At 45.2% G+C, this 18,908-nt stretch overlaps 1 pseudogene; it reads right to left on the bottom strand.

Annotated features, from left to right (window-relative positions):
- Window positions 1–332: 332 nt before the first annotated feature.
- On the bottom strand, window positions 333–9,184 carry LOC136356204 (uncharacterized; annotated as a pseudogene).
- Window positions 9,185–18,908: the final 9,724 nt, after the last annotated feature.

Raw genomic sequence — 18,908 nt, 5'->3', positions numbered from 1 at the left:
GCCGAACTCCCTCCGTCAACCAGGATTCGTCGGACTTCGAAGCCAGCTATCTCGGCTGAGATCACTAGAGGATCTTGATGCGGGAACATAACTCCTTTGGCGTCTTCCGGCCCAAAAGAAATTAGCTGGTTCAGATATTGCGGCGCCCCTTCACCCGCCGAAGTGATGCTGTGGACCGTTCGGATCTGCATCTTCTTCAACCGTTTGGACAACTGGCTTGGCGGGCCAGCCCTTGTAATCACTTGGATTACCCTTCACTATGCATCTTGGCGTTGTTCGGCTGGGGGTGTTTGCTCCTGCACTGCTTCACGAGGTGCTTCAACAGTTGCTCCCTACTGTGGCCTTGGATCTTGCGCGTTGCCACGTTGCCTAATGTTTCGGCATTGCTCCGTGGAGTGCGAAGAGCGGCAGTGGAAGGCGCAGTAGAGGTCTTTTCGGACCTTCTTGCGGACTGGCTGCTGATGGTTGCTTGCTTGCTGGGCGTCGAACTCCTTGCGGAGGGCTTGCACCTCTTCGATGGCCATCACAGCATTGCCCGCACGGTCGGTTCTGAACTTCCTCCTGGTCATGGGGGCTTGGCCTTGCCTTGGCGGCTGTCCTTGGATCGCCGGCTGAGGCTGGCGAACGGCGAGGGGAGGTGGTTCAGCAACTTGAACTTGTGCTTGAGCTTGTGCAGCGGCGATGGAAGCTTTATCGTACTCAGCTTGCATAGCTTGCCATCGTTTGGAATCCTCCTCGCCCCTTGCGAACCTGTCAATGATGCGAAGTAGGTGCTCAAGCGTCTGTGGCTCCTTGTTGGCGATGTTTCTTGTGAGTTCGCCCTCGACCAGGCCAGCCAAAGCGGCGTTTATGACCGATGCCTCGGTTATGTCTTGAACTTGGCATCGGGCTTGCGAGAAGCGACGCATGTACTCCCTTATCGACTCGCCCGGCCTTTGGCGAATGCCGAGTAGATGTTGTTGCGTCTTCGGCTCCTCATAGGTGCCTCGAAAGTTAAGGACAAAGACATCGCGCAATTGCTCCCATGAGTAATTGCTATTGGCTGGCAAATTGAAATACCAAGAACGGGCGATGCCATCTAGAGCGAGATGTATTACCTTTGCCTTGGTATTTTCGTCGCCATGAGCCGCTTCGATCGCTGACTCGTAGATGGAAAGGAACTCCTTCGGGTCAATTTCGCCTGAATAGCGCGGGACAGGTGGGAATTTGAACTGGGGTGGGATTGGACGAGTCTTGATTCCCCCACTCAGTAGTAGCCCCTTTTCGCCCCCCGTCCTGTTTACCGCACCTTGCTGCGGGTACGGCGTGGCGAAGGGCGAAATCACGGCTTGTGCGTGGGGTTGGGCCATAGCATTCGGCTGGCCGGCTCCGACTGGAGATACTTGCTGAGCCGCCATGGATGGGTCGAAAGTTGGCTGTGACCATGTCATGGCGGCTTGGATTGGTGCTTGGTTTGCTCCGAAGCCTGGAGTAGGTGCTTGCTGCCGAACGGTTGGCGCCTGAGCAGCGTTGACGAAGTCAAACTACGGTCCTTGACTCCACGGCGAAGCCCCCAGGCCTGGCTGATTCGACGGCAACCAATTAGGCACACCTTGACCTGTATTCCCCTCCAGGCGAGCCGATGGGGTTGTACTTGAAATGTAGTGGGGTTGGTTGAGTTGCTGAAGGAAAGCTTGGAGCTGCGCCTGCAATGCCGAAGCCCCTTCTGCCATTGTTTGTGGCGCTTGGCCAGGAGGTTGATGTTGTACTTGGGCAGCGACTGGTTGAGCTTGCAGTTGCACGTGAGGGGTCGGATGCGCTGCTGCAGTCGATTGCTGCCCGACGAAGTACATTGGTGCTTACGTGACTTGTGGCGGAAAGGGCTGGGTCGTCACTTGCGGATGGACTTGGGGTGGGACATAACCTGCCGAATACTAGAGGATTGGAGCCGACGTGACCTTGGTCCACCTTGCCGCCTCGTATGCTTGTTGTTGTTCTTGCATTTGGCGAAGCATGTCTTCGAGTCGTGTCATGTTCTGTCGCATGGCTTCCATGTCGGCTTCGGTTTGTGTTTCGGGGTCAGGGCTGACTTGGGCCTGCACAACGGCGAGCGCGGTTAGGGCCGCTGCCGGCTGCGATGGAGCGGCTTAGTGCACCAACAGTTGGCTTGTCGAAAGGATCTCCACCCTGGTCTGAAGTGCCCTTGCCGCCGCGGCCGCCTTCGCCACGTCGGCCGCGTTCGGCACCTGCGCAGAGGTGGCAGGGGCCGAAGGCGGTAGTGATGGCGTAGATGTGGAAGCAGATGGTCCTCCTCCATCTTCGGCCACGGGTGCCGAAGGCTCTGCTCCCTCCTCGGCGGCCATGTCCGCTCCGGCGTCGCTTTCCTTTCGCCTTGTAACCTTCTCCTTCACGACCTTTCTCGGTGGCATTCGCTCTCAGTGGTTTCGCTCGGAGGTCCCCACGGTCAGCGCCAGCTGTTATCGAAACGACAACCGCATACGTCGAAAAACGTGGTTACTCAACAGTGGTTGGAAAGAAACGAAGTGTATTAATTTTAGAATTTTTTACTCCGGATCCCCCCATTACATGGCCCTAGCGGACTATTTATAACCCCGCTACAGGTTCTTACTACTATGGTTTAGGTTATACAGAGGAATTTACATGGTTGCCCTTACGAAAGGGATATTTACAGGGGTACAAAATGTTATGGAGGCTCATGGGCCTCTGATGGGCCGTCGGGCGATCGCCGGCCCTATGGCCCCTAGGCTTGATGGGTCGGAAAGGCTTCTTCGGCACTCGCGGGGGCGAAATTGCCATGGCGAAGTCGTCTTCCTTCGGCAGGTACTCTTCGCCTTGCACCCTTCGCCTGGGACGCCTCTGGCTTGACAAGGTACTCGCACGACTCCTCACCTCTCGCCGTTCTTGCTCCATAGTCTTTGCCACGGGTTTCGGCAGATTTGGTCGAAGGGCCTCATGCCATCCGCCAACATACCTAGAACCAAAATCTAATAAAAACATGTTTAAATTCAGTTCATACTTGTTTCAAACTAGTTAGTAAAGTAGTTAATGTTAATACCTAAACATTTAAAAAATTTTATACTCATTTGAATTGAGTATATACTCAATTTGAACCATGGAGCACCTAACAAATTTACATATATATAAATATTGTGAACCAACATCAAGCAATTTTCTTGATGGCAATTGTCGTTCTAGACAGCTAACTCTCGTGGGTTCATTGTTTGTACAAGGCGTGCTCTACTTTATATCATTTCCTACACTTGCGTCTCTAAAATCGTATCAGTTGCCTACTATTTATATCCAATTCACATACTGAAACCAAATGATTATCATGATGCCCACCCTGGGGTACTGAACAACTACTCCGGTACGCGTCAGTGAACAAAAAGTTTTACGCCGTTTATTTATCCCTGAGTTAACTCCTGTACTTGTAAACAGTCCAGAGAAAACCCAAGATTGATGTATGAGCAAGACATAGTAATAGTTTTAATGCCAATTTTGATGGATAAAATCCATGCAGCAATGAAGAATCTAAGACAAAATTCAAGATAATGTTTTCAGGGCGTCGTACATCATATGCACAATTATTATTTTTTTTTTGCGGGGGAAGGAGAATAAATTAATCACAGTCCTCGCCAACAAAATGCGAGATAAAGGTACAATTTTCTCCTAGCCAAAAACTAGAGAGGGACTCAGCTCTAGCTTTATTTGCTAAAAAGTGACTAATAACATTCTGACTACGCTGAACTTTGCTTATGGCAATTTGCCGATCCCCGGCCATTAGTGATTTAGCCTCCTGAACTATATTAGCCAGAACTGAGCGATCTTTGTCTGGGTGATTTAAGAGCTGGATCACAGAACTGCAATCAGTTTTCACTTGGATTGGAAGAAGAGTCCTGTGGAGCGCTAAGTGAAGACCTTCCACACACGCGCGCAGTTCGGCTTCCAAGGGGCCACTGCAACTGTCAAGAGATCTGCAGGAACTAAAGATCACATTACCCAGGCAATTTCTGAGAATCATTCCAATACCTCCTTTCTCAGAGTTAATGTCAAAGGAGCCATCCACATTTAGCTTCATCCACCCATTCCTCGGCCTTTCCCAACGACGGTTTTCCGCTCCAGGGTATGTTTGATTGCTGTAGTTTTCGGGAAATTAACACTCACCACATATTTACCTTTCTCCAAGTTCACCTGGGGATTTTGTCGGATCATGAACAGAGAGTCCACATAACTCTCTATAAATCTTTTCGAAACCTCCATTGGTGGGGCTGGTTTATTGTGCATAACTTCGTTCCTCACAAACCAGTTCCGCCAAATGATCATGAGAACTAGAGCTCTCTCATACTCTGAAAGCTTTTCTAGACAATCAAAGAGCCAAAAATTATCGAACTGGATTGATTTGACGTCCAAGGAGATACTCCCTGATTTGTGCATACTCACCCAGAGTGAATTTGCATGGACACAACAGCACAGTGCATGTCCTGCATCTTCCTTTTCTCTGTCACAAATGCCACAAACATCAAATCTTTCCAAGTTCCTCTTCTTCTTGTTCTCCATGGTTGCTAGGCTGTTAGAAGCCACCCTCCAAGCAAAAATCCTGACCTTTTGTGGGACATTACATTTCCAGATTAGTTCCCAAGATTTATTAAGTCTGCTCGAGGACGAGCTTGAGCAATTATTCATGTCGGCGAGCTGCAAGGCCAACTTGTAAGCACTTCGAACAGAAAATCTGCCAGTTTTGTCCGGATGCCATGCTATAAAATCCTCCTCCAAGCGAGCAGAAATACAGATCTTCTGAATGATGTCTGCATCTATTTTCAGAAAATACTGATTGATCTTGGCTGAATCCCAAGTTCCATCTTCTGCAATTAGATCTGACACCCATTTCAGTCTACAGTTTGCTTTACTTGATACCGGCCTTCGTGACAAATCTTTCGGGATCCAGGGATCGCGCCATATTCTGACTGAATTACCATTCCCAATTCTCCAGATGATTCCCTTTTTCAATAAATCCAAACCATATTCAATGCCATGCCAAGTAGGAGAAGCATTTGCACTAAAAGTTGTATCAGTCAGAGAACCATGCGGAAAGTATTTAGCCTTGAGCACTTGGGCACATAGGCTGTTTGGGAATTCGATCAATCGCCAAGCTTGAGGAGCTAACAGAGCCTGGTTAAACAATTTGTAATCTCTGAACCCTAAACCCCCATTGATTTTTGCTTTCGTCAGGGAATCCCAGGCCCTCCAATGTGTTCTCCTCCGGCCATTATCTGCAACCCACCAAAAATTCCTTGTCATCTTAGTCAGATCATCACAGACTGACTCTGGGAACTTAAAAAGCCCCATCACATAGACTGGTATGGCCTGGATAACAGCCTTGATCAAGATTTCTTTTCCCCCACTAGAAAGGAAATTTTCACCCCATAGAATTACCCTTTTCGCGATTTTTGCTTCCAAACTCTGAAACCTCCCTTTATGCATTCTTCCCTCAGGTGTAGGGAAGCCTAGGTATCTGTCCTCAAAGTTATCCCTCTCCACCTGCAGAGTGTTTCTTATATCCTCACTGATGAGGGAGAAGCTTCACCGAAGAGGATCGAACACTTGGCAGGGTTAATAAGCTGTCCAGTTCCTTGAGCATAATTGGTCAGAACCTCCTTCACCACTTCTGCCTCCTTCTTTTCAGCTTTAAAGAAGAGCAGTGTGTCGTCAGCAAACAATAAGTGTGAAATTCCCGGGGCTTGGCAACAAATCTTGAGCGGAGTTAGGGAATTTTGTGCCACTTTTTCCTTGAGCAAGAGGGACAAGCCATCGGCCACAAATAAAAATAGGAATGGCGACAGAGGGTCTCCTTGCCTGAGACCTCTAGTTGGAGCGAAAGAGCGAAGTAAGGTTCCATTGAATTTAACCGAGTATCTCACCGTGGTTACACACGACATAATCCAACTAACCCAACGGTGAGCGAAACCCAACTTGTTCAAAGCCAACTCCAAAAATCGCCAGTCTACTCTATCATAGGCCTTTGAGAGATCCAACTTATACGCACAAGCAGCACTGTTAGCTTTCTTGTTCTTTTGAATCGAGTGGAAACATTCAAACGCTAGTAGGGCATTGTCAGTTATCATCCGACCCTGTATGAATGCGCTTTGCTCTTTAGAAACCAGATCATCAAGAATTGGTCTCAACCTGTTAACTAGACACTTAGAAACCACTTTATACACCACGTTACAAAGACTTATCGGCCGATAATCCTTCAAATCAATAGGTTGGTCTTTTTTTGGGATAAGAACTATAGCTGTATCATTCACTCCTTCAGGCATTAACCCAGATTGGAAAAAATTCCTGACTGCCAGGATTATGTCACTCTTTAAGGTGCCCCAATTTCTCTGATAAAATCTGGCTGGAAAGCCATCCGGCCCAGGGGATTTAAGGGGTCCAATTTGAAATATTGCTTGAGCAATTTCTTCCTCCTTGAATTCCTGACAGAGCTTCTCATTCATAGCATCTGTGACTTTCTCCTGGAACAACCGGGTGACACTTTCTGGGTTAAGACTCGGATCAGCCTTATAAACTTCCTGAAAATACTCAGTAGCCATAGTTTCCAGCACCGATGTCATACTATGAATAGCACCGTTCTCATCTCTCAACTTAGAGATCTTATTTTTCTTAGCTCTCCAAACTGCGCGGCTATGAAAGAAACGAGTGTTTCGGTCTCCTTCCTTTAGCCAATTTACCCGAGAACGTTGAAGCCATAACATTTCCTCTCTATACAGCATTTCATTCATATGGTCAGTTGCTTGGCGGATAGAAGATCTAGCAGCATTTGACGCTATAAGATCCTCCAACTTTTTCCTTGCCTTTTCCAATTCCCTTCCAACATTTTTCACCTTTGTTTTACCCCAGGATCTCAAAGCAGACATAACTCTACCGAGGGCAATATTAATATCGCCGAGGTCAGTTTTAACACCAGCATTAATCCATGCTTCCTCAATCACCTGCACAGACTCTGGTTCCCTTTCCCACACAATTTCATAATGAAGACACTTCTGACGGGGTCGAGTGGTATCCTTCACTATGAACTCTAGCAAGATAGGACTGTGATCTGAACAGGGGGACACAAGATGTGAGACTTGTGCTTCTGGAAAAAGGTCTCTCCATTTATCATCAGCCACTGCTCTATCCAACCTGACTTTCACATTTCTCCATCCATCTCTTCTATTGTCATATGTATGCGGAACCCCTTTGAAGCCTAAATCCTGTAAATCACAGTCATATAAGGCATCACGAAAATTCTGCATCTGAGTTTCACAACGTGGGTTTTTTGAGAAGTGCTCGAACTGCCAAAGGGTTTCATTAAAATCTCCAATAACCATCCAAGGCAGAGCGGATGACTGTCGAATTGTCCTGAGTAGTGACCACATACGATGTCTATTCTCAACCCGAGGTTCGCCATACACAAAGGTGATATGCCATTGAGGCTCATCAGAGGATAATCGCACATACGCATCAATATATCTTTTATTAATATCTTTGACATCGACTGAAACAGACTCATCCCAATACAAAGCAAGACCACCACTCATACCTTCACTACTGACACCAACAAAACCTCTAAAGGCCAACTTCCTTCTAAGACGACTCATCTTTTCCACACTTTGTCTAGTTTCACATAAAAAGACTAACTGGGAACCTGCCTTTTGGATTAAGGCACGTAAATCTCGAACTGTCGCCGTGTTCCCCAGACCGCGACAGTTCCAGGCTAGACAACTCATTGCTCCTGGCGAGACCCATTCTTAGGTCCCGCCAGTTTACCAGCAGCCCCGGGGCTGGTTGCTTCCATATCTTCCCCACTAGCATTCATATCCGCTCCCTTTTTAAGGCGCTTCAACGCTCTTGGTGTCACCCCTGACACGGCTCCTGTGTTGGTCTGATCATACTCTAGGACAGCTTGTTTTACAGTCCCCAAGCCCTTAGCAACAGGAGCCGTCAAAGCCTTCCTCTTAGTAGGACTAATACAGTCTGCACTAGAGCTTTCTTCAAGGGATTCTTGGTGAGAATTCAAATTGCGGATTGCTGGGATCATTTCCATTGACGGCAGAGAGGCAGACTCCTCCACAGGCCCGATTTTGTGCTCACTCCTCTTCTTCGAGGAATTCTGCTCAGAAACAGACAGAAGATTAGCTTTATCCGCTAACTGTGCATCAACCGATTCTTCCCCTTTTCCCTCTTTGGAATCAAACCCATCAAATGCATCAACTCTTGGTGGAGTATCTTCGTGGATATTAACTCTCTGCATCTGACCAGCCGAAGAAGAGCTTGCGCTTCCTGCACCTCTGAAGGACAACTTCCTCTGAACCCCATAACTCTGAAAAGCTTTCACTTTACTCACCTTCCTCTCAAAAGGTTTTAAAGGAGAACAGCGAAGTTCAGCAGAAAACATCAGGGGATCTTCCTCATTTGCAAGCCTTTTTTCACACTCCTTATCTGAATGCCCAATAAATCCACAGAAGAAACAAAAGTGTGGTATCCTCTCATATCTCAGATTAAATCTCCGAATTTCCTCAGCCCCCTTCACCTTGATTTTGATAGCTAGCATCCTCTTCAGTGGACGATTGACTGGGAGATCCACACGGATTCTGAAAAAATCATGTTTATTACAGCCGTCCTCCTGAACATCCACCTCTCGAACCTTGCCTAGTTTACTGCCATAGATTACACCTCTTTCTTTGTTCATCATAACAAGGGGAAGATCGTAGATTCTGACCCAAATAGGCATTGTTTCTAGGGGTACCATAGAAGGACTCACCAACCCGTTAAAGTCTGCGACTAGCAGTGCATCGCCTCTATGAAGCCACGGCCCCCCCTGAAGAACGAACTTGTGATCTCCTTCTGCACTAAAGGATACTATAAACAGATTATCCTTCAAAGATTTATAACTCATCTCTGCTCGCAGGCGCCAAGCTCTTCGCATATCCTCAAACAATGCTACCTGGTTAGGGAACTTAAGGGAATAGAACCTCGCAAGAACAGTCCATTGACCGGCCTTCTTCACTTCATCCTCTTCCAACTCAATCTCCACTGCATCATCATCTTCAACTGTTGTTTCACCTTGCATGAACGCTGTCGGGCCTTGGAACGCAGACGAAGGCTCTGCAGACGTCCTGAGTAGATCGGAGTAGAACTCCATCCATTTTCTTCTCCCATTGGAGAAAATGGCTGCCGCGCGCCAGTCGCCCGGGCGCCGCCAAAACCCTAACCCTAACTTCATCTTCGATGCTGTTTCCGTGAACTCGTCTTTGTATTGTACTACTACGACCGCGATTTTGTATTGGAACTTTGATTACTCCCTTTGCAAAAATACTCCGTAATATTAGCACTATTTGATGGTGACCCTGACCCCATGCGAGTGCTGCTTATCAACGAGTGCGCATACGGCATACGGTGATTTGACATGGTGTGACTAAATATAGATTTCTACAAATAGTTAAATTAAATGGTGGCAGGAAGTTTTGTGAGGATTTCTTAAGTACATGTAGCAATACTAATAATCAATCAATTGTCTTTTAAATTGGTCCAGCACAACTGATTTTATCAATTAATTGGCTGTTAATCAAAGTTGAAGTTGGGAAAAACATACAGAGCCCTTAAATAAGGTATAGGTGGACTGGATGGCAGCACCTTTGGCCTCAAAGAGAGAAGACGTGAACCCCTGAAGTTTATACCTGAGGAGCTGTCGGTTCCCTTTTTTAGAGAATGTTCTTGATACCCAAAAAAATTACGAGTTTCAGCTATTCTACAGCAACATGAGGTGCATCATAATTTGTATATTTGTAGGGTTCTGAGAAAACAACACTAGCATTACTATTTTAACATAACCAGCGGTCAACCCAATGGGAAAGCGAAGTTTACCCATGCCCTATTTTAGTTTGCTAATTGGATACATGCCACCGCAAAATTGTCATATTAGAAAAATACCACTACTATTCACGATATCGGCTAGGTGCCACTGCAATTTTGTAAAATTGGATCCATGTCATCGCCGTCACGTTTTCCGTTTTCATATAAACCAAAATGCCCTTAGACGTGGGATCCACATGTCATCCTCCCCTCTTCCCTCTTCACTATCTCTCTCCTAGCTCATATCCATCATGGCAGCGCTGCTTCAAGGTCTTCGCCGCCGTCGACGCCTTCGGCCAGCCGCTCAAGGACGTTATCGTCACGCACCTCCGTGCGGCCGCGGCCACCCGTCCGTCGCCGACATCGCCAACCCCTCGCCACCAACGCTGAACCCGGCCATGTCCACGAAGTACAGGCTTGGGCGACGCGGGTTTGAGCGCAGGGCGGTGAACGCCGTGGATGACAGCTCCGGCGTGCGACCGAACACGAGGTAGGAGCTGCGCGCGGGACGTCCAGGTGCTGAGGCAGTACTCGAAGACGTTTCCATACACCGGCGCCATCTGCATCGAGATGGATATCTTGCCGCGGCTGAGTAGCCCGACCGCCGAGCATCCTGACCGCCGAGTCGAACAGCCCCACATTGTCGTGGCCGCACCTGAGCGTGACGTTTTTAATGTACATGCCGTTGGCGAATGCGATCTTGTCGGTGGCGAGGTCGCCGGTGCCACCATGTACCTACAGCCTCCTCCGGCTGCGCTGATGTCACAGCTGGGGAACTGGAGCGCGCGGCACTACGGCGACGTGCAGGGGACCCGGCGATATGTGCTCGAGCGCCGTGGGTCGAACACCTGGCCCTTCTGGGCGTAGCAGTGGCGGCAGGGGCTGCACTGGAGCTAGACAAGGTCGCTGCCGGTGTCGATGACGACGAGCATCGCCTTGGTTGACGGTGTGCCGACGCCGACCATGATTTTAAATCTTCCGCTAAACTGCCGCTATCTCCCACTATAGCTGTTTGAGAAGGGTTCTAGCTATTTGCTCTCATGTACAATTTAGCCGCTATAGCTTCATTTAGCCCGCTATAGCTGTTTGAGAAGCTAACCGCTAAATGCCTTAGCCCGCTATTTAATACATTAATGCCAACAAGGGCAAATAAGTACTCGCCACTCTCGAAGGGTATCCCGGAGAAGACGGGTGAGTGGAGGCGGCCGCTCGTGTCGACCAGGGAGGCCTAGAGCGCGACGTTGGCGGCGAGGCGTTGGCAGAGGAGGCTACCACGCTTGGCGTCAGGTGGTGGCGGGAAGAGAGCGTCGCGGTGGAACACGGGAACACGCCAACACCGCCATCGCTGTCTTGAGGAGACCCGACCGGAAGGCCATAGGCACAGGGCTCTTCTTTGACTGAGCCGAGAACAAGCCACGATTTCACAGAAGAAGACAGTAGAAGATAGAAGGGATCGAAACTGTGACGGTGATGGCATGATTTCAATTTTACAAAATTACAGTGATATCCAGCCGATATCGTGAATAATAGTAGCATTTTTCTAAATCGGCAATATTGCAATAGCATAGATCAAATTAACCCTTTTAGTTTAGCCCACTACCGAACGTAAAGGCCCTAAGCCAATTACGCACAGCACATGCAACATTTTATAAATCTTCCAATCTTCTGCTCCCGAGTGACAAAACTATCGAGTGATGTGGACCAAATGTATCTTATCCGAGTAACTTCTAATCCATGTGGTTTATCCCTTAGGGCTTATTCGGTTTGGAGGGGATTGAAGATGATTGGAGGGGATTGGGGGACAATAATTTCACACCACAATAGGTGTGGAATAAATCTCCTCCAATTCCTCCTTCATGGGGATTAACTGAACAAGGCCTTATGGGGCATACTAAAGTAAAGATGGTATCTGAATCCCATCTAACATGAGTATTCAGTTGGCAAAACCTCATGTGGCATACCAACTGATCCACACTTCGAGAGTGGGAATTAGGCTCATGCCCTTGAATCCCTATTATGCGTATGCAAATCTGAACCCTTCAAAATAAACATATAGCATCAGTAGTATATGATATACATAACGATTACTCGAGGAAAACCTAAGTAAATATGTGTTTCTCCTCTTTATAAATTTAATTCCCCTGAATAGCTTTCTCCTTACGTTTAAACACTATTCCCATCTAATCATAGCCCCCAAGCATCGTGGGTCGGCTCCACTTCCTAGGCACGTGTTTGGGTAACTTGAATGTTTCTTTCATGTAGTAAAGCTTCATGGATCAATTCGTTACGCGGATACTTTTTCGAGTGTTAAGAGCAGAAGACAAACTGTGTGGCATGCTTTTGATTTTTTTTTTCTAAGTAGTACCTAGCAGCTTGCGTTATACACTATCCGACTAGCCCCGAGTGCTAGGAATTGGCTCGAATAATTTTTCGTATGCGCACATACAAATCGGTATGCATGGATAGATAGACCTTTACTACCTAACGGTCTTTCTACTCGGATCCGTTTGCAAGCAATCTGGATAAGCATTAGAAAAAGTTTGCGAAAACATGACATACCACGTGTAGCCCCTGACTCAATACTCAAAGGAAATGTGAGGTATACCGAAGAGAAAAAGAGAATATTACTCAGATGATAATATCATATAATGGAGAAAATAAAATTCTGCTCAGTTGTTTGATACTCCGCGAGTTAGAAAAGGGGTGCTATCCCTGCTTTTTTTTAAATGAACCGACAGGAGAACTACCAATTATATTTTTAATAAGTAGGAGTAAAAATCCTAGGCGGGTTACATAAAAAAAAAAACCACCGGCTGGAGCTGATGGGCCACCTACTCTAGCTAACCACTTGGCCAGAATCCCAGAAAAGTTTGGCGTGCGGGCTGAGCTGAACAAGCTCATTATCCTTCGGATACTCAAAGAATCAAGCGCCCTCTATGAATCTCCTTTGGCTGAAGGACCGGCTGCAGATAAACAAACTGGTTCTTTCAGTTCTTGACACAGAATGTTCATACGTGCGCATCCTTGCAAAAGCAGGTATACCCAGAATATCACTGGAACTGAAACCGATCTCTCGGATACCTCCCATTCCAATTAGCTACAGTCATCATCCATCTGACCTTTTTTCTTCCTGGCATTGGCTATGCGGTTTGTGATGTTTCTGCCAAGTTTAGATTGCACAAGAGTTCATCCGTTTTATAAAGATCGAGTCCATCCATGCTGCCACTGGTGGAGAAACCATCTTTCGTCGGTCGGCCGAATGCCACAATAGTCCCGGATGCAATAAAAACCGGGGCTAAAGATGATATTTAGTCCCGGTTCAAAAGGGTAACGGGCATATTTGATCTTTAGTCCCGGTTGGTAACACCAACCGGAACTAAAGATCATCTTTAGTCCCGGTTCGAATGCTGTCAGGGCATGTCAGGCCCCCCCAGGATCTTTAGTCCCGGTTGGTATTACCAACCGGGACTAAAGTTACGGGACTAAAGATCGTAACTTTAGTCCCGGTTGGTAATTCCAACCGGGACTAAAGATCCCCGTGATCTACCAACCGGGGCTAAAATCCCACCCCTATATATATGTCTTCTTCCTCCTCCAGCTGCCCAAGCAAGCTTCAAAATTTCTTCAAAAAAGAGGGGAGGTCATGCCAAAATTTCTATTGAATTTATTTTGGTGATTACATACAAATCGGAGGTGCCTAAAAGGTTTACAACTTCATCCTCCAATGTTTTTTTTTGTCATATTACATTTGCACCTATGTTTTGCACACTTTTTTGTCTCCAAAATTTAGTTGTAAGTTGATGAGAGAGAAAATTTGTGTGGGGAAGAAAGAATATATAGAAATTTAGTTCATTTGCTAAACAAGGTTTTATAAAATAGTTGAGAAGGAAAACTCTAGTGAAAGTTAATCTTAAATAATAGAAAACAAACTAAAATGAAAATTAAAAGAAGTAAAACACATTAAAATTAGTTTAAAACTTTAGAAATAGTAAATAAGAATTATTTGGTGTAATATTTTATGATTTTTGTATGAATAAAGATATGTCATTATTGTATGACTGTTGAAACAGTTTGTAATTATCTTATAATTATTGTATGACTGTTATTATTGTAAGAATAATTATTTGTGTACGATTTTTTTTCGACTCATGTAGATGGATCGGCAATGGATGTACGCTGACCGGCGGTCCAAAGAGTTTATTGACGGCGTGCACTATTTTTTGAGATTGGCCGAAGCTAACAGGCAAAGGGATTTTATTTGTTGTCCATGCAATAAGTGTAAGAATCAGAAGGAGTATTCTGCATCCAGGACTATTCATTTCCACTTGTTTGAGTCGGGGTTTATACCAAGATATAATTGTTGGACGTCTCATGGAGAGCAAGGTGTTGAAATGGAAGAAGATGAAGTGGAAGACGACAATATTCCGGACTTTGCTCAGTACGTTGGATTTGAAGGAAATCAAACGGGCGAGGAGGAAAGGGATGCTGATGGTAACGACGTTGCGGATGATCTTGGTCAGATGTTGCAGGACGCCAAGGAGGACTGCGAAGGTGAAAAGGGGGCCCATAAATTGGACAAGATGTTAGAGGACCACAGAACTTCGTTGTACCCAGGTTGCGAGCAGGGGCACAAAAAGTTGGATACCACTCTGGAGTTTTTGCAATGGAAGGCAAAAAATGGGGTTAGTGACAAGGCATTTGGCGATTTATTGAAACTCGTCAAGAACATTCTTCCGGAGGGAAACAAATTGCCCGAGACAACGTACGAGGCTAAGAAGATAGTCTGCCCGCTAGGACTGGAAGTTCAGAAGATTCACGCATGTCCGAATGATTGTATCCTATATCGCGGTGAGGAGTATGAGAACCTAGAAGCATGCCCTGTTTGCAAAGCGCTACGATACAAGATTAGACGAGACGATCCAGGAGAAGTTGACGGGCAGCTAACAAAGAAGAGAATTCCTGCTAAGGTGATGTGGTATTTCCCTATAATACCACGGCTAAGGCGTTTGTTCAGGAACAAGGGGAATGCTAGAATGATGCGATGGCACGCTGAAGAGCGTCAACAGGACGGGATGCTGAGACACCCCGTCGATGGTTCGCAGTGGCGAAACATCGACAGAAAATTTAAAGAATTTGGAAAGGACGCACGAAACATACGGTTTGGTTTGAGTACGGATGGCATGAATCCTTTTGGAGAGATGAGCAGCGGCCATAGCACTTGGCCCGTTACGATGTGTATCTACAACCTCTCCCCTGGCTATGCATGAAGAGGAAGTACATAATGATGCCGATTATTATTCAAGGCCCCAAGCAACCTGGTAACGACATCGATGTGTACCTAAGACCACTGGTCGAAGATCTTAAATTATTGTGGAAGAAGGAAGGTGTCCCCATGTGGGACGAGGACAAACAGGAGGAGTTTAACCTACGAGCGCTGCTGTTCATAATCATCAACGATTGGCCTGCACTTAGCAACCTATCCGGACAGTCCAACAAGGGGTACAAGGCTTGCACTCACTGTATAGATGAAACAGAAAGTACGTATCTTAAGCACTGTAGGAAGGTTGTATACATGGGTCATCGTCGATTCCTTGCAGCAAACCACCCGGTACGGAAGAAAGGCAAGCACTTCAAACATAAGGCTGACCACCATACGAAGACTAAACATCGCAGCGGGAAAACAATGTTTGCTATGGTTAGAGATCTTAAAGTAGTGTTCGAAAAGGGGCCTGGAAGCCAGCCTATAGAGAGCGAAGATGGTCACGTGGCGATGTGGGAAAAGAACTCTATATTTTGGGAGTTACCCTATTGGGAATTCTTGGACGTACGCCACGCAATCGACGTGATGCACCTCACTAAGAACCTTTGCGTAAACCTTCTTGGCTTCCTAGGTGTATACGGAAAGTCGAAAGATACACTGGAAGCACGTCATGATCTGAAGCATATGGAACAACGCGGCGACCTTCACCCGGAACCAAAGGAGAAAGGAAGCCCTTACTTGAGTCCAGCCAGCTACACTCTTAGCAAGGCAGCGAAGGAAAGTATGTTTGAATGCTTGGAGAGCATAAAGGTACCGTCTGGATACTCCACGCAGGGCCGGTTCTGAAAATTTGGTGGCCCGGGGCGAGATAAAACTAAAGGCCTCTTGGTTTTACGAGTTTTTTTTTTAAAGTATATGCAATATTCAGCTGCCTTTGTTTTAAATAACTTTTCGTTTTCGATTTATCCTATATCAACTATGTCTGTCTCTGACCACTAATTTTTAAAAATCTATATATTTTAACAATATGAACATTATATATTATAAAAGTATCCTTATGGTGAATCTAAAAATTTAAATCTTATAATGTTAAACTATATGATTTTATGGAAATCAATAAGAAAAAATAAAAATGTTTGACTTAGGATAAATTTAGATTGACAAAGTAATTTGAAACATAGGGAGTATATAGTTTACAAATATTAGCTAGACTTTTCAGCACAATTAACCACACATTATTTTTTTTAAAGTACTGTGTATAATTTATTTTTAAAGTGCAATTTAGAAAAAGCGAAGATATAATTTGGAGAATCCAATCGACTTAAACTGATATTACCATCGACAAAGAAGTATGTGCATACATGGTCTATGTTTTCAAGGAACTGGTAGCGATTAATTTGCTAAGTTAAGCTAAGCTATTCATATAAATCTGCTTAATACTTACTCAGTGAAGTATGCTAAGCTAGCAATGGAAACAACAATACACATGTACGGCATACATATACGAGATGGGCCCCTCTACGCCTGGGGCCCAGGGCATTCGCACTGCTCGCCCTGCCCCAGGGCCGGCACTGACTCCACGAATATCAAGCGAATAATAAGTACGAAGGAGAAGAAGTTCACAAACCTAAAGTCTCATGACTGTCACGTGTTGATGACACAACTGCTACCAGTTGTAATAAGGGGTATCCTTCCAGACAATGTCCGGCCAACAATAACAAAGCTATATGCATTCATGAACGCAATTTCGCAGAAGGTCATCGATCCGGATAGATTAGAAGCCCTTCAGAATGATGTGGTGCAATGTCTCGTCAGTTTTGAGTTAATATTTCCACCTTCATTTTTCAATATAATGACGCATCTGCTTTGTCACCTTGTCAAAGAGATCAGTATTCTCGGGCCTGTGTACCTACACAACATGTTTCCTTTCGAGAGGTACATGAGCGTTCTGAAGAAATATGTTCGTAACCGTGCTCGTCCAGAGGCAAGCATCGCCAAGGGTTATGGAACAGAAGAGGTCATCGAATTTTGCGTAGAATTTATCAAAGATCTTCGCCCAATCGGGGTACCTGAATCACGCCATGAAGGGAGACTACGGGGAAAGGGAACTCTCGGAAGGAAAGCAATAATGATGGTAGACAACAATTTATTCCATAAAGCCCATTTCACGGTTCTGCAACAATCTTCATTGGTAGCTCCTTACATCGAGGAGCACTTGGCTCTAGTTTGCGCCAGGAACATCGGTATGTCCGATGCATGGATTACACGGCATCACATTGATACTTTCCCCGCGTGGCTACGACAACATCTCATGGGTAACGAGTCGATCAACCAACAACTTGCCTTCCTGGCGAGGGGACCGTCTGGGTCGATCGCGACATTCCAGGGATATGAGATCAATGGGTACACATTCTACACGAGAGCCCAAGACATGAAGAGCACGAACCAAAACAGCGCTGTTCGTGTCGATGCCATGGGACACGATGGAACAACTAGCACGTATTACGGTGCCATCGAGGACATATGGGAACTTGACTATGGTCCTCTCAAGGTCCCTCTGTTCCGGTGCCAATGGGTTAGGTTGACTGGTGGAGGCGTAATGATTGATGACAGTGGGATGACAACGGTTGACCTTAACAAGGTTGGATACTCGGACGAACCTTTTGTCCTTGCCAATGATGTAACGCAAGTCTTTTTCGTGAAGGACATGTCTAGCAAAGGAAAGAATGGCAGAGGGCGTAACGAGCCTAAGCGTCACGTGGTTCTCCCAGGCAAAAGAAAAATCGTCGGAGTTGAGGACAAGACTGACGAGGATTACGATCAGTTGGATGGGCAACCCCCCTTTCACGGTGACGATTGACCCTAGCATCCTCCTATCAAATGAAGACACCCCTAACTCACGTAGCGATCACAAGGAGGGAACAATAGTGAGGAGAAAGTACGTGCGGTCAACCGTCACCGCCGATGTATTGCCGTAATTATTGTGTACACGATGTAAACTATTTTGGATGTATTGATTATCCATATAAATCAATTGATGTGTGGCATATGTTAATTACGCATGATTATTAGAGGTTTTAACAAGTTTAAATCATGTATATGCTTGTTATATGCGATACTAACAATTTTTAAAAGTTTTAAATCACGCAGGTGGCAATTTCATATGTTAATTAGAGTTTTTAACATTTAATTTACTATCATTCATATGCTAATTATAATTGACTAGAGAATTTTTAAAAGCTTCAAATCATGCATGTGGCATTTACATATGTTAATTAGAGTTTTTCACAATTTAATTTACTATCATTCATATGCTAATTATATATGACTATTCGAATTTTTAAAATTTTTAAATCATGCATGTGGCATTTAGATATGTTAATTAGAGTTTTTAACAATTAATTTAATATAATTCCTATGCTAAGTATATATGATGATTACAATTTTTATTAATTTTAAATCATGCCGTATGTATATACATATGTTAATTAGAGTTTTTACCAATTTAATAATATCATTCATATGCTAAGTATATATGATTATTAGAATTTTTATTAATTTTAAATCATATATTGCTTATTACGTTTTATCCACTTAATTTATTACTGACAACAATAATTTTTCGAAGTAATTGTCATTAATCTTTGTACTTTAAATAATTGTAATGCATTATCTTCTATTTTAGAAACACATATGTAATGGAAAATAATATTCAGTGCGCTTATCAGTAGTCCCGCTTCTTAACCCTAACCGG

The sequence above is a fragment of the Oryza sativa genome, chromosome 4 (assembly GCF_034140825.1).
Source record: "Oryza sativa Japonica Group chromosome 4, ASM3414082v1".
NCBI classification, from domain to species: Eukaryota; Viridiplantae; Streptophyta; class Magnoliopsida; order Poales; family Poaceae; genus Oryza; species Oryza sativa.
Note: the sequence above shows the minus strand (reverse complement) of the source record. Positions and strands in the feature narration are given on the sequence as shown.